This window comes from Hyperolius riggenbachi, chromosome 1 (assembly GCF_040937935.1).
Source record: "Hyperolius riggenbachi isolate aHypRig1 chromosome 1, aHypRig1.pri, whole genome shotgun sequence".
In the NCBI taxonomy this organism is placed as follows: domain Eukaryota; kingdom Metazoa; phylum Chordata; class Amphibia; order Anura; family Hyperoliidae; genus Hyperolius; species Hyperolius riggenbachi.
In genome coordinates, this window is record NC_090646.1 from 181,450,093 (window position 1) to 181,464,383 (window position 14,291).

The following is a 14,291-nucleotide window of genomic DNA, read 5'->3' on the forward strand; positions in this document are numbered from 1 at the left end:
GAGCCGCCGGTGTCACAATCCGCCTGTGGGTACCAAGCCTCAAGTGTTGGGATGGAGGTTTTTATTATGGGGATCAGTTGCATGTAGCCAAACAACAGGAGACAGAAAATAGTGTTGCATAGCCATGAAAATCAAAGGTACTCTTTTGTATGATTCAAAGAGATGTAACTATTAGAGGAGCAGGCGCCCTGGTAGTGAGGGAGGGGAGACCATCTACATCCTTCCCTCAAATACTGAATCACCCCTCCAATTGTAGCTGTCCACCTCCCAATATAAAGTGTCACAGAGGTGCAGTGTATAATATCTGCTGCAACACAGGACCCTTCTTCACTGCAGCTACCCACTAGCAGTGTCAGTTGACACTGGATGACTCGGGGTCATAGGCAAATGCAGGGGGGGGGGGGGGATTACAGCTGCCCAGAATCCCCCCTCAGACCAGTACCAGTGCAGTGTCTGGGGACAGGCACAAGTTGAGACACCAGAATATCTGCAGGAATCCTGCAGCCAGTGGAGTAGCTAAGGAGCTGCGGGCCCCGATGCAAGTTTTACATTGGGGCCCCCCAAGCACTCTATATATAACAATTGTTACTGCACACCAAAACCTGCCTATGGAAACTACAGTGTCAATGATTACCACTATTCAAAGTATCTATAGAAGTAATTATTATGATCACAGGACCAATAGAGAGCTAATACTGTAGTTGAGGGAGGGCCCTTCCGGGCCCCTTTGGCCCAAGGGCCCCGATGCGGTCGCTACCTCTGCACTCCCTATTGCTAGGCCCCTGCCTGCAGCTCACAGCACTGCCCTCTTTCTTTTCCTGCTACAGTTAACTTTGGAGGGAGAAGCAGCATGTGTACAGAGCATGGAGCAGCTCTGGGGAACTTCACAGAGTCAGTAATGAGCACAGCCCTGTGCCCTGCTGTTTTTCCCTTCATTAGCAGTGTTGGCTGTCTTCATTATTATCTGTATCTAAACTGCTCCTGATCAATCCCCTTGTTGATTGGGCCAGGTGCCCCCCCCCCCCCCCCCCCAGGAGGAGAGAGCGAGGGAAGGAGAGCGGCACCTCAGGGTGCTCTCCCTCCCTTGCTCTCTCCTCCGGAATGAAGTGCGGTGGCTGGCAGAGGGGCGGAACTTACCTTCCGTGTCTCCGTCTGGTCTGGTCGCAGGCTCGCGGGATGATTTGCCACTACTCTGGTCTGATCCAGACCAGAGCAGCGGCTGTGGCGCCAGAACTTCCGGCGCTTGGAGCGACACGGAAGGTAAGTCCCACCCGCTGCCAAACGCCTGACCACACTTAGTATCGGGGGAGAGAGCGAGGGAGGGAGAGCACCCTAAGGTGAGGGAACGGGGGGAGATGGCCCCCTTCTCCTGCGCTGCCCACAGCTCTCCCTCCCTCGCTCTCTCCTCTGAGAGCTGACACTGCGACACATACCCGAAGCTGCACATGGGTTAGGAACCATTGATTTAAAGTATAAACAAGAAAGAGAAAAGCCCATGCTACTTGGAAGTAATCCCAATAGGAAGAGGATTAAAGCATACCCGATGTGACATGATGAGATAAACATAGGGACATATAATACTAGCCCTAGTAAGGAAGTCCCTTTCTGTTTTCCAGTACAGCAAGAGTTAAAAAAAAGTTGTTATCTATGCAAAAGAGCTTGTCGAAAACTTGTCAAATTCAGTGTGGTTTCCTGAAAAAGTAAACGTAGAATAAAACCATTGAGAAACAATGAGATAATGCTTCTAATGGGGTTTAAGTGCAGGAAAGTTCAAAGGGTCATTACTTGTCTAGCTCTTACCCACCTCCTGACCGTCTCACGCCAATGGGTGGTGGCTGCCTGGGGAACGCCTAACGTGCGGTGGGTGGGATTAGCAGGGAACATGCGCGTGTGTGTTCCCTGCACAACAACAGTGTGGGAATGAGGGCTGGCAGGCTGAATTCAAGGGGAAAAAAAAGCTATTTACATTTTGACAGCGCTGCAATCTAGAGCAACGCTTTACAGGGGACAGCCCCGTCACTTAACTGTCCCCAGGAGTAGCTCACAATCTAATCCCTCTCATAGGCTGATGTTCTGTAGAGTATGGATCACAGTCAGGGCCAATTTAGGGGGGAGGGAAATATAAAAAAAATAGGATTTTTTATTTTAAAAAAAAAAACGTTTTAAATTAATAAAAAAAAAATTGCAGCAGCAATTAGAAACCACCAAATGCTCTATTAGTGGCAAGAAAAGGAGGTAAAATTCATTTTGGGTGGTAAGTTGTATGGCCGAGCAATAAATCAACAATTCAGTGGCGAAGTGCTTGAATTGTAAAAAAATCACCTGGTCACTAGAGGGGTGTAAACCTGTGGTCCTCAAGAGGTTAAAGGACAACTGAAGTGATAAGAATATAGAGGCTGCCATATTTATTTCCTTTCAAACAATACCAGTTGCCTGGCAGTCCTGCTGATCGATTTGACTGCAGCAGTGTCTGAATAACACCTGAAACAAGCATGCAGCTAATCTTGTCAGATCTGACAATAATGTCAGAAACATCTGCATGCTTGTTCACGGTTCCCATTGTCTCGAGTCTTGGATGTTACACGTAGCAATCAAGATGGCTGCATTCCAGCAATTCTTTTCCCCTCCAGGGTGATCAAAATGTGTCGGGCTGATGAAACGCCAGGACCAGATGCTGAACGCTTGTCGTGCTCGGTAGTAGAAAAGTGTTCGCATTGGCTAATCGAGCCGCCGGTGTCACAATCCGCCTGTGGGTACCAAGCCTCAAGTGTTGGGATGGAGGTTTTTATTATGGGGATCAGTTGCATGTAGCCAAACAACAGGAGACAGAAAATAGTGTTGCATAGCCATGAAAATCAAAGGTACTCTTTTGTATGATTCAAAGAGATGTAACTATTAGAGGAGCAGGCGCCCTGGTAGTGAGGGAGGGGAGACCATCTACATCCTTCCCTCAAATACTGAATCACCCCTCCAATTGTAGCTGTCCACCTCCCAATATAAAGTGTCACAGAGGTGCAGTGTATAATATCTGCTGCAACACAGGACCCTTCTTCACTGCAGCTACCCACTAGCAGTGTCAGTTGACACTGGATGACTCGGGGTCATAGGCAAATGCAGGGGGGGGATTACAGCTGCCCAGAATCCCCCCTCAGACCAGTACCAGTGCAGTGTCTGGGAACAGGCACAAGTTGAGACACCAGAATATCTGCAGGAATCCTGCAGCCAGTGGAGTAGCTAAGGAGCTGCGGGCCCCGATGCAAGTTTTACATTGGGGCCCCCCAAGCACTCTATATATAACAATTGTTACTGCACACCAAAACCTGCCTATGGCAACTACAGTGTCAATGATTACCACTATTCAAAGTATCTATAGAAGTAATTATTATGATCACAGGACCAATAGAGAGCTAATACTGTAGTTGAGGGAGGGCACTTCCGGGCCCCTTTGGCCCAAGGGCCCCGATGCGGTCGCTACCTCTGCACCCCCTATTGCTAGGCCCCTGCCTGCAGCTCACAGCACTGCCCTCTTTCTTTTCCTGCTACAGTTAACTTTGGATGGAGCAGCAGCATGTGTACAGAGCATGGAGCAGCTCTGGGGAACTTCACAGAGTCAGTAATGAGCACAGCCCTGTGCCCTGCTGTTTTTCCCTTCATTAGCAGTGTTGGCTGTCTTCATTATTATCTGTATCCAAACTGCTCCTGATCAATCCCCTTGTTGATCGGGAGCAGATCAGACATTTAGGAAATAATTGTCAGATCCTGTCAGTTAGACGGGAAATTGCATTATGTGTACCCAGCATGATGTCCTATCAAATTATTAAACTGTATTGTGTGTGGCTGAGGAAGACCTTTCAAGAATCCCCCCCTCCCTCTTGATAAACCTGGGTTTGCCCCTGCTGGTGACAGACATAGGTGAGGGGCTGCAAGAAGAGGTATAAACCTGTCACTGAAAGAATATATGTTGTGCTCTGCTTTTCTACACGGCATTGGGAAGATAACTCAAGCTACTCAGTTTTGCTGTAAATCACTGTCCAGTAATGATTAACCTTTTCAGGACCGGCCACCTAACCCCCCTTAAGGACCAGGCACTTTTTCATGGGAGGGGATTGTGCGTTTGGGGGAGGGTCAGGCAGCTGGATCCTGTTGCTGGGCTTGCTGGGCTGTGTCCCCCCTGTGTGGCCAGGTGTCCCCCCTTTCAGCAGCAGCTTTCACTCACCTTCCAGGCTCCAGTGATGAGCCGCGGTGGATACCACCACTCTCTCCGACATCCCCGCTCATACTGACGCTAAGTCCCAGGTCGCGGCTTGATGACGTCATCAAGCTGCGGCCCGGGACCTACGTCACAACGAGCAGAGATACTGGCAAAAGCGGTGGGGAGGGCCAATCGTCGTGGGAACGGCAGGGAGGTAAGTGGATCCACTTCCCCCCCCCCATCCCACCGCCTCAGCTGTCAAATTGATCACTACGATCTGCCTGCGATTGTAGGGATCACATGATTAGCAGCCATACGCGATGGCTGCTGATCACTGAGGGGAGATGCCAGCTGTCATATGACAGCTTAATCTCCCCTCTCAGGTGCGCACGATCGCGTCGGTAGCGGAAACGGCGGGTGGCTTACATCCTACGCTGCATCAGGATAGAGCAAGTGCAGCGTAGAATCTCATAGCAGCGGTCCCCAAAAGGTTAATGATACTGTGATTTGGTGTGGTGGACAAGGATAGTGCATGGCAGCCAGAAAATGATTAATGAAATGGGGCCCTGGGCAAGATAGCAGTTTGTTATCCACCGCTGATGGTCACGTGGCTTTTTTAAAGAGAAGCTGTCAGCCATACTATCTCAGAAAAAAACCCACATATATACTGTAAGTAGATAAATACTTGCTCCACTTACATTACAACATATGTATTGCACTGTCCACAGTTTGATTTTAGTGCTTTTTATACAGTAAAAAAAAAGAGAAAATACTTCTTAGCATTGCCCATTTTAAGTGTGGCTATTTTGAAGCCAATCCTGATGTCATTTTCTCCCTTACTTTTCTCTGTCCGATTGTGTATGCATTACCCGCCCTCCACTATAGAAAGTGCATTGTATCAGCATGAGAAATACTGGCCAATCAGAGAGGAACAGAAGTGTGGGAGGGGAAAACAGGAGGGAAAGAGGGTTCAGCCAATCAGACTGCATTAGTTAAGTCTGAGGGGGAAGAAGAGAAGCAAAAAAGGACAACTCAGCATGCCCTGCAACTTCCTTTTTGCATACCAAATTGTGTGTGTACCAAGTAAAAGTCAGGTAAACTGGGGAATGATCATTTATTAACAAGAAAAGTAACAGTGATTTTAACTTTTGGATTACCTGGTTAACATTCTTATTACTTGTTTACCAGATAAAAATAAAGAATTGATTTTTGATTTTATGCTGGATAGTTACACTTTAATAAGACTTGGTGGGGGGTAGAATCTGCCAGGCAACTGGACTCTCTCCAGGCCCTAGGCAACTGCCTAGAATTGCCTTGTGTATGATCCAGCTCTGACGGCAGCATACATTTATCCAAGTACAGTTCTGAAGTTATTGCGTTCATATGCATTAGGTATTATCTAATGCAGGGGTAGGGAACCTATGGCTCGGGAGCCAGATGCGGCTCTTTTGATGGCTGCATCTGGCTCTCAGACAAATCAGTAGGGGTTGATCCACTAAGCTACACTGCTCAAGCAGCGCAGCTTAGTTTGGCAGCGCAAGTAACATTTTCGAAGTAGTGCATGTTACTGCTATAGTAGCATGCACTACTAACTTACTCATGCTACCCCAAAATTAACAGCTGTTCCAACTGTCCCACTCTGGACCCAATCAGGTACAGTGACTTTGTAGAATGAGATCCCCACACTTTGATTGGCCCAATAGGCTGCCTGTTACTTGACAGGCAGCCTATTGGGCCAAAGTGCAGGGATTTCGTCCTACAAAGTGAATCAACACCCAAGTCAGCTAGCTAATTGTACAAGCTGTTAGTCGTAATTTCTCCTGCCTAGCTATCGTGGAAATTGCTGATGTTGTTGAAACCCCCAAAAAGCTGAACACGTATCTGACACTTCTGCTGCCCGGTGGATCAACTGTATACACATCTACATAGCAACGGGGACGTGAGCCCTACTGTCCCAGTTTGAAACATATTGTATGGCTCTCACAGAATTACATATTAAAATATGTGGCGTTTATGGCTCTGTCAGCCAAAAAGGTTCCTGACCCCTGATCTAATGGAACATCTTGGTAAAGAAAGCCAAATTCAAGGTTCATACACATAACCTAGAACCTAGAACTTGATGGAAACTACATTCTCAGTCATCTCAGCATGACAAACATGAATGCAGTTATTCACTGCAGCACAGTAAGCTGTGAATGCGGAGTGCAAGAGAAGCATTGTGTGTGGTTGTGGTGTAATTTGATACGCATAGATACCAAACTGGTCGTGTAGGAACAGCGTGCATGTTACTCTGGGATTGTGAGCCTCACACACCCTTCTACAAGAAGAATAAGGTCACACCTGTATCAGTGCATTCACTGAGCTATGTGAACATACCGGTCGGCAAGTTACATATTCTCTTATCGTAGCACCAATCTTAGTGCTCATACCCATAAAGTGTATTTTACTGCGTATTGGAATGTTTGAGTTGTTTTACTATTAACAATTTCATTGCCAAGTGCTGGTTAATTTAAACCTAAACTATGTCAGGCTTAAAAATCAGTAGTATAAACATAACAAACAAAACAAAACAAAAGGAAACCTGTTTTAATAAAAAAAAACGTTATTAGGCCACAAGCAACATGATAAACTCTTTACTTTCGTGACTCTGAAGAGTCTAAAGGAATCTGTGATCTGCAGTCTACATTTGACTTAAAGGCAGGGCCGGAGCTACAAGTAAGGCAAGGGGGGCAATTGCCGCCAGGCCCTAGAGTCCATATGGGCCCCTCAAGCATGTCCCACATAAAAATGTAATATGTCCGGTAGGGCCACCGGGTACTGCGGCGTGTGGTGGAGATGAGCCTGGGACAGCAGTGGCAGGCAGATGAAGGAGGCAAGGTTTCCCTGAGTGCTCCCCCTCTCCCCCCATAAGCAGAGCAATGCAATCCGGAGACGAGGGTACAACTCACCTGTACTCTAGATTTCTTTACTGGAGGGGGGAGGCTACCTAATCTAAGGGCACATCTAGCTATCTATAAAGTAGGGAGAGGCTACTTAATCTGGGGGCACATCTTGCTATCTATACTGAGGGGGAAGCAACCTAATACTGGGGGGCATATCTACCTATCTATACTGGAGGGGGGAGGCTACCTAATACTGGGCGGCATATCTAGCTATCTACACTGAGGGGGAGGCAACCTAATACTGGGGGGCACATCTAGCTAACTATAATGGAGGGGGGGAGGCTACCTAACCTGAGGGCACATCTATCTATCTATACTGGAAGGGGAGGCTACCTAATACTGGGGGGCATATCTAGCTATCTATACTGGAAGGGAGAGGCTATCTAATACTGGGGGGCATATCTAGCTATCTATACTGGAGGGGGGAGGTTACCTAATACTGGGGGGCACATCTAGCTATCTATACTGGAGGGGGAGGCTACCTAATATGAGGGCACCTCTAGCTATCTATACTGGAGGGGGGAGGCTACTTAATATGATGGCACATCTAGCTATCTATACTGTAGGGGGAGGCTACCTAATATGAGGGCACATCTAGCTATGTATACTGTAGGGGGGAGGCTACCTAATATGAGGGCACATCTACCTATCTATACTGTAGGGGGGAGGCTACATAATACTGGGGGGCCCATCTAGTTATCTATACTGTAGGGGGAGGCTACCTAATATGAGGGCACATCTAGCTATCTATGCTGGAGGTGGAGGCTACCTAATATGAGGGCACATCTAGCTATCTATACTGGAGGGGGGAGGCTACCTAATATGAGGGCACATCTAGCTATCTATACTGTAGGGGGGAGGCTGCCTAATACTGGGGGGCACATCTAGCTATCTATACTGTAGGGGGGAGGCTACCTAATATGAGGGCACATCTAGCTATCTATACTGTAGGGGGGAGGCTACCTAATACTGGGGGGCACATCTAGCTATCTATACTGTAGGGGGAGGCTACCTAATATGAGGACACATCTAACTATCTATACTGGAGGGGGAGGCTACCTAATATGAGGGCACATATAGCTATCTATACTGGAGGGGGAGGCTACCTAATATGAGGGCACATCTAGGGCACATGAACTGCGACTCCTCAGTGAGAAGAGGGAACTGGGCAGTAACACCCCAGTCTTCTGCTTCACAGAAACATGGCTGCATGACGGCATCCCTGACAGTGCCCTACATCTCCCAGGATTCAGCCTCACCCGAGCAGATCGTGATGGCTCTCTCTCATGGAAAAGGAGAGGGGGCGGTATCTGTCTATACATCAGCTCCGCTTGGTGCTCCAATAATTCAACACTTGCAAAGAAATGCTCCCCGGAACTAGAACTCCTTCTTGTGAACTGCAGGCCGACATACTCGCCCAGGGAATTCTCCTCGTATGTCCTTGTTGGTGTGTATATCCTACCCGATGCCGAGGTCAAAGCAGCCCTGTGTGATCTTAGCGACACCATCATGAAGTGGGAGTCAGCCCTCCCAGACTCGTTGTTTATCATCATGGGCGATTTTAACAGAGCCAATCTCCGCCAGGAGATTCCACGCTTCCACCATCACGTCTTCTGCCCCACTAGGAACTCCAACACCCTAGACCACTGCTACACGGTCCTAAAGGATGCGTACAAGGCCACCCCATGGGCAGCACTAGGCTCTTCTTACCACAGTCTCATCCATCTGATACCCACGTACAGGAGGCGGCTGGAAACCGCAAAACCAGTCCTAAAGTCCACCAGAGTATGGTCAAGCGATGCCAAAATACAGCTTCAAGCATGCTTCGACAGTACAGATTGGAAGGCCCTGGAAGCACCAACCTTGGACGAGTGGGCGGACAACGTTGCCTCGTACATCAGTTTCTGCGAGGACCACTGCATACCAAGGAAAACTTTCAAACTCTACCCTAACGACAAACCGTGGTTCTCCAACAAACTCCGGCAACTGCGGAGATGCAAGGAAGCAGCATACAAGTCTGGCAACCAGGAGGACTACAGGAGAGCTAAAAACATCCTAAACAGGGAACTTAGAGCCGCCAAAAGGAACTTTGCAGAGAAACTAGAACAGAACCTTTCCTCAAAGAACTCACGGGCAGTGTGGAAGGGGCTAAAGGCCGCCACTAACTACAAGCCACCCCCTCAGCACGCAACCCCCAGCATCGAGCTCGCTGAGAGCCTGAGTGACTTCTGCTGCAGATTTGAGAACCAGGGGACACCTGCACATTCCAGAGACCCCCCTGCCTCCTCTTCTGCTCTAGCTGTCCAACAACCGAGTCCACCACCTCTAGCGGTGAATGAGGAGGTCGTTCTGCGGCACCTGTCAAGACTAAATTCGAGGAAAGCCTCTGGCCCAGATGGTGTGTCACCGGCCTGCCTGAAAACTTTTGCACAGCAGCACAGCAGCTCACCCCCATCCTCTCCGCTATCTTCGCCAAATCTCTTCAGGAAGGGAGTGTCCCCGTGTGCTTCAAGAGGTCCACCATCATTTTTGTCCCCAAAAAACAGGGTGTCTCCGACCTCAACAACTACAGGCCTGTGGCACTCACATCTGTCATCATGAAAACCTTTGAGAGCATGGTTCTGCCCCTCCTGAAACTTTCCACAGTGGCCCGACTGGACCCGCTTCAGTTTGCGTACAGAGCAAACAGGTCCACCGATGACACCATAAACACCTGCCTGGAGTTTGTCTATGATCATCTGGATAGGCCAGGAGGGTCCTCCTATTAGACTTCAGCTCGGCGTTCAACGCTATCAGCCCTCAAATACTTCAGGAGAATCTTACTGCACTCGAGGTCCACCCTACCCTACGACTGTGGATCACCGACTTCCTCACGAACAGATCCCAAGTCGTGAAGCTAGGAACTATACTCTCGCAACCTACGTCCACCAACACAGGAGCCCCACAAGGATGCGTACTGTCACCGTTTCTATTCTCCCTATACACAAATAACTGCAGATCCACGGCAAACTCTGTCAAAGTGATCAAATTTGCTGATGACACCACCATTGTGGGCCTCATCACCGAAAACGATGAGCGGGAGTACCGGCACCAGGTAGACAGGATCTGCCACTGGTGCAAGGAGAATGGCCTGGTTCTCAACTCCACAAAATCTGTTGAGGTGGTCGTTGACTTTAGGAAGCACGCCACCTCCCCTTCTCCAATCTGCATCGACAACACAGAAGTGGAAAGAGTCCCTTATGCACGCCTTCTGGGCACTACTATCTCCAACGATCTAATTTGGAAAACAAACACTACCTCGATCCAGAGGAAAGCCCAACAGACACTATTCTTTCTCCTTCATCCTGGTCTGGTATGCCGGTTCCTCTGCTGGTGACAGGTACAAACTACAGAGAGTCATTAGATCAGCGGAGAGAATCATTGGTAAACCACTTCCCCCCTGGACCTCCTCTACGCTCCAGAGCCTTGAGGATAGCCAGTGATCCCTCACATCCAGGCTACCGCTTCTTCAGTCGGCTCCCCTAGGGCAAGAGATTCCGGTCTATTGCCACCAAGACCTCAAGGCACCAGAACAGCTTTTTCCCCTCAACCGTCAAATCATTGAATGCTATGCACTTTATTCCCACCCTATAGTGTCGGTTGTACTGTGAACTCTGTACTATCTGTGTTTTTGACTCTATCTGTGTATTTTTTTGATGTGATTGTTGTATTTGTTGTATTTTTGCGTATTTGCTACACTCAGCCCCAGGGCCGGGCCGAGGCATAGGCTGGAGAGGCTCCAGCCTCAGGGCGCAGTGTAGGAGGGGGCGCACAATTTATTCAGCTGTCATTCCTAATTGTGTATGAAGCAGAAAGAAATAAGAAAAGGGGATATATAGCAGTGACTGCAAGCCAGATAACTAGATATTAAGGTGTTGGGAAGGTTGTGGGCCCTGTGGCCCTCTTAGTCTAATAGCAATCAGTGTGTGACGGCTGGGGTGGGAGGGATGGAGGGGCGCACTTTGGTGTCTCAGCCTTGGGTGCTGGAGGACCTTGTCACTGCTCTGCTCAGCCCTGTTATGCCAAGCCCAATTCCGGGCACGACCCAGTCGTGCTTGGCGATAATAAAAGATTCTGATCTGATTCTGATCTAGCTATCTATACTGGAGGGGGGAGGCTACCTAATATGAGGGCACATCTAGCTATCTATACTGGAGGGGGGAGGCTACCTAATATGAGGGCACATCTAGCTATCTATACTGGAGGGGGGAGGCTACCTAATACTGGGGGGCACATCTAGCTATCTATACTGGAGGGGGGAGGCTACCTAATATGAGGGCACATCTAGCTATCTATACTGGAGGGGGGAGGCTACCTAATACTGGGGGGCACATCTAGATATCTATACTGGAGGGGGGAGGCTACCTAATCTGGGGGCACACATCTAGAAATCTATACTGGAGGGGGGAGGCTACCTTATACTGGGGGGCACATCTAGCTATCTATACTGGAGGGGGAGGCTACCTAATCTGGGGGGCACATCTAGCTATCTATACTGGAGGGGGAGGCTACCTAATCTGGGGGCACATCTAGCTATCTATACTGTAGGGGGGAGGCTACCTAATATGAGGGCACATCTAGGAATCTATACTGGAGGGGGGAGGCTACCTAATACTAGGGGGCATATCTAGCTATCTATACTGGAGGGGGAGGCTACCTAATCTGGGGGCACATCTAGCTATCTATACTGTAGGGGGGAGGCTACCTAATATGAGGGCATATCTAGCTATCTATACTGGAGGGGGAAGGCCACCTAATACTGGAAAGGGGGGGGGGGCAGATCTAGCTACCTAAAACAGGGGCACATCTGACCATTTCTACTTGGGGGGGGGGGGCGAGTGCCGCAAGTCAGAGGGAGATGGGGTCTGGTCCAGCAGTGGTCAGGGGGTCCCCAAGTTAGTTTTGCCCCAGGGCCCCATTGCAGCTAGAACCGACCCTGCTTAAAGGCAACCTGAAGTGTGAGGAATATGCCTTATTTATTTCCTTTTAAACAGAACAAATTGCCTGGCTGTCCTGCTGATTCTCTGCCTCTAATACGCTTAGCTATAGACCCTGAACAAGCAAGCCGATCAGATGTTTAACTGAAGTTTGACTGGATTTGCTGCATGCTTGTTGCAGGTGCCTGATTCAGACACTACTGATGCATGGAAGATCAGTAGGACTCCAGGCCACTGGTATTGTTTAAAAGGAAATAAATATGGCAGCCAGATCCGATCGAATAGCACAAAAAATTGTATCGTGTAGATGGGGCTGATGAGCTTACCTACACAATCTGCTCATAGCATTCAAAATTTGTTGACCCTCATACTACACGAAAGTGGTAAAATTGGCCAGTCATTAGCCAATCGAAATTGGATGTGTGCCAGGCTTTAGGGAGTTGGTAAACCAACTAGCAACAACTGTTGGGCTGGATGACAGACTATAAATGTGCTTCTGGATGGAACTAAGGGCTTGTTCACACCTAGGGCGTTTTAGGGATTTTTTAAGCGCTGGCGATTTCAGGAATCGCCCTAAAGGCGCTTATGCAATGATTCCTTATGAGAGAGTTCACATCTGAGCGGTTTGATACCGATCCACTCACCAAAGCGCTGCATTTTCTGAGCGTTTTGGCTCAATGGAAGGTACAGGGAAATTCGCAAAGTGCTTTGTATAGCTCTTTCCCCAGCGCTTTCATGAATAAATACATTGGGCTCGATTCACAAAGCGGTGATAACCCAGTTATCACGCCTAAAAGACTTTAGGCGTGATAACCTTTGCACCACTGAGTTATCACCAATTTTTCCTGCTCTTCGCGCGAAGTTACCGCGCGTACGCGCGAACGCGCGGTAACTTCGCGCGAGTTTCTTCTTATCATGCCTAAAGTGAGTTTAGGCGTGATAAGGGCCTTTTCACCAGCGTGCAAACACTTTGCACCGCTTTGTGAATCAAGCCCATTGTATTTATTCATTTCCGGGTGAAAGAGTTCACGGACGTCACTAAGTTAAAAAACTAATCGCTCTGCAAAAGCGCTTAGAAAAGCGCTAAGCACAGGGAAAAGTGCATTAAAATACTCTCAGTAAATCGCTCAGCACTTGTGATAGCGCTGGCGATTTATGATGTGAACAAAGCCTAGCAGTGCAAGCTCAGTGGGCTCATTCTGTCAGAGTGAGTTCACTTGATAGATCCGACATCCCTTAGGCTCTATATAAACCTAAGGTTAAGCTCACACTACACACAAAAACACAAAGGGCCTGATTCACAAAGCGGTGCTAACAGTTAGCACGCTGGTGAAAAGCCCTTTATCATGCCTAAACTCAGTTTAGGCATGATAAGTTTAGGTGTGATAAGTTTAGGCATGATAAGTTTAGGTGTGATAAGTTTAGGTGTGATAAGTTTAGGTGTGATAAGTTTAAGCGCCAACTGCGTTAGCACCGCAGTGCACAGCTGATCAAAAGTTTTACGCTAGCAAAGACTGGTGCACTTCGTATAAAGTTTAATGGCGCTGCTTTGCGTGCGGGACTTTGCAAACGATCTAAACTTATCTAAACTTAGCATGCCTAAACTTATCACTCCTAAACTTAGCATGCCTAAACTTATCACACCTAAACTGGCTTTTCACCAGAGTGGTGCAATGGTTATCATGCCTAAAGTCTCTAACTGGGTTAGCACCGCTTTGTGAATCGAGCCCTAGGTGTGATAAGTTTAGGCGTGATAAGTTTAGGCATGATAAGTTTAGGCATGATAAGTTTAGATAAGTTTAGATTGCACGCAAAGTCCCGCACGCAAAGCAGCGCCATTAAACTCTATGCAAAGTGCACCAGACTTTGCTAGCGCAAAACTTTTGATCAGCTGTGCACTGCGGTGCTAGCCCAGTTGGTGCTTAAACTTATCACACCTAAAAACTTATCACACCTAAACTTATCATGCCTAAACAGAGTTTAGGCGTGATAAAGGGCTTTTCATCACGGTGCTAACTGTTAGCACCGCTTTGTGAATCAGGCCCCATAAGTTTAGGTGTGATAAGTTTAGGCATGATAAGTTTAAGCGCCAACTGCATTAGCACCACAGTGCACAGCTGATCAAAAGTTTTACGCTAGCAAAGTCTGGTGCACTTCGTATAAAGTTTAATAGCGCTGCTT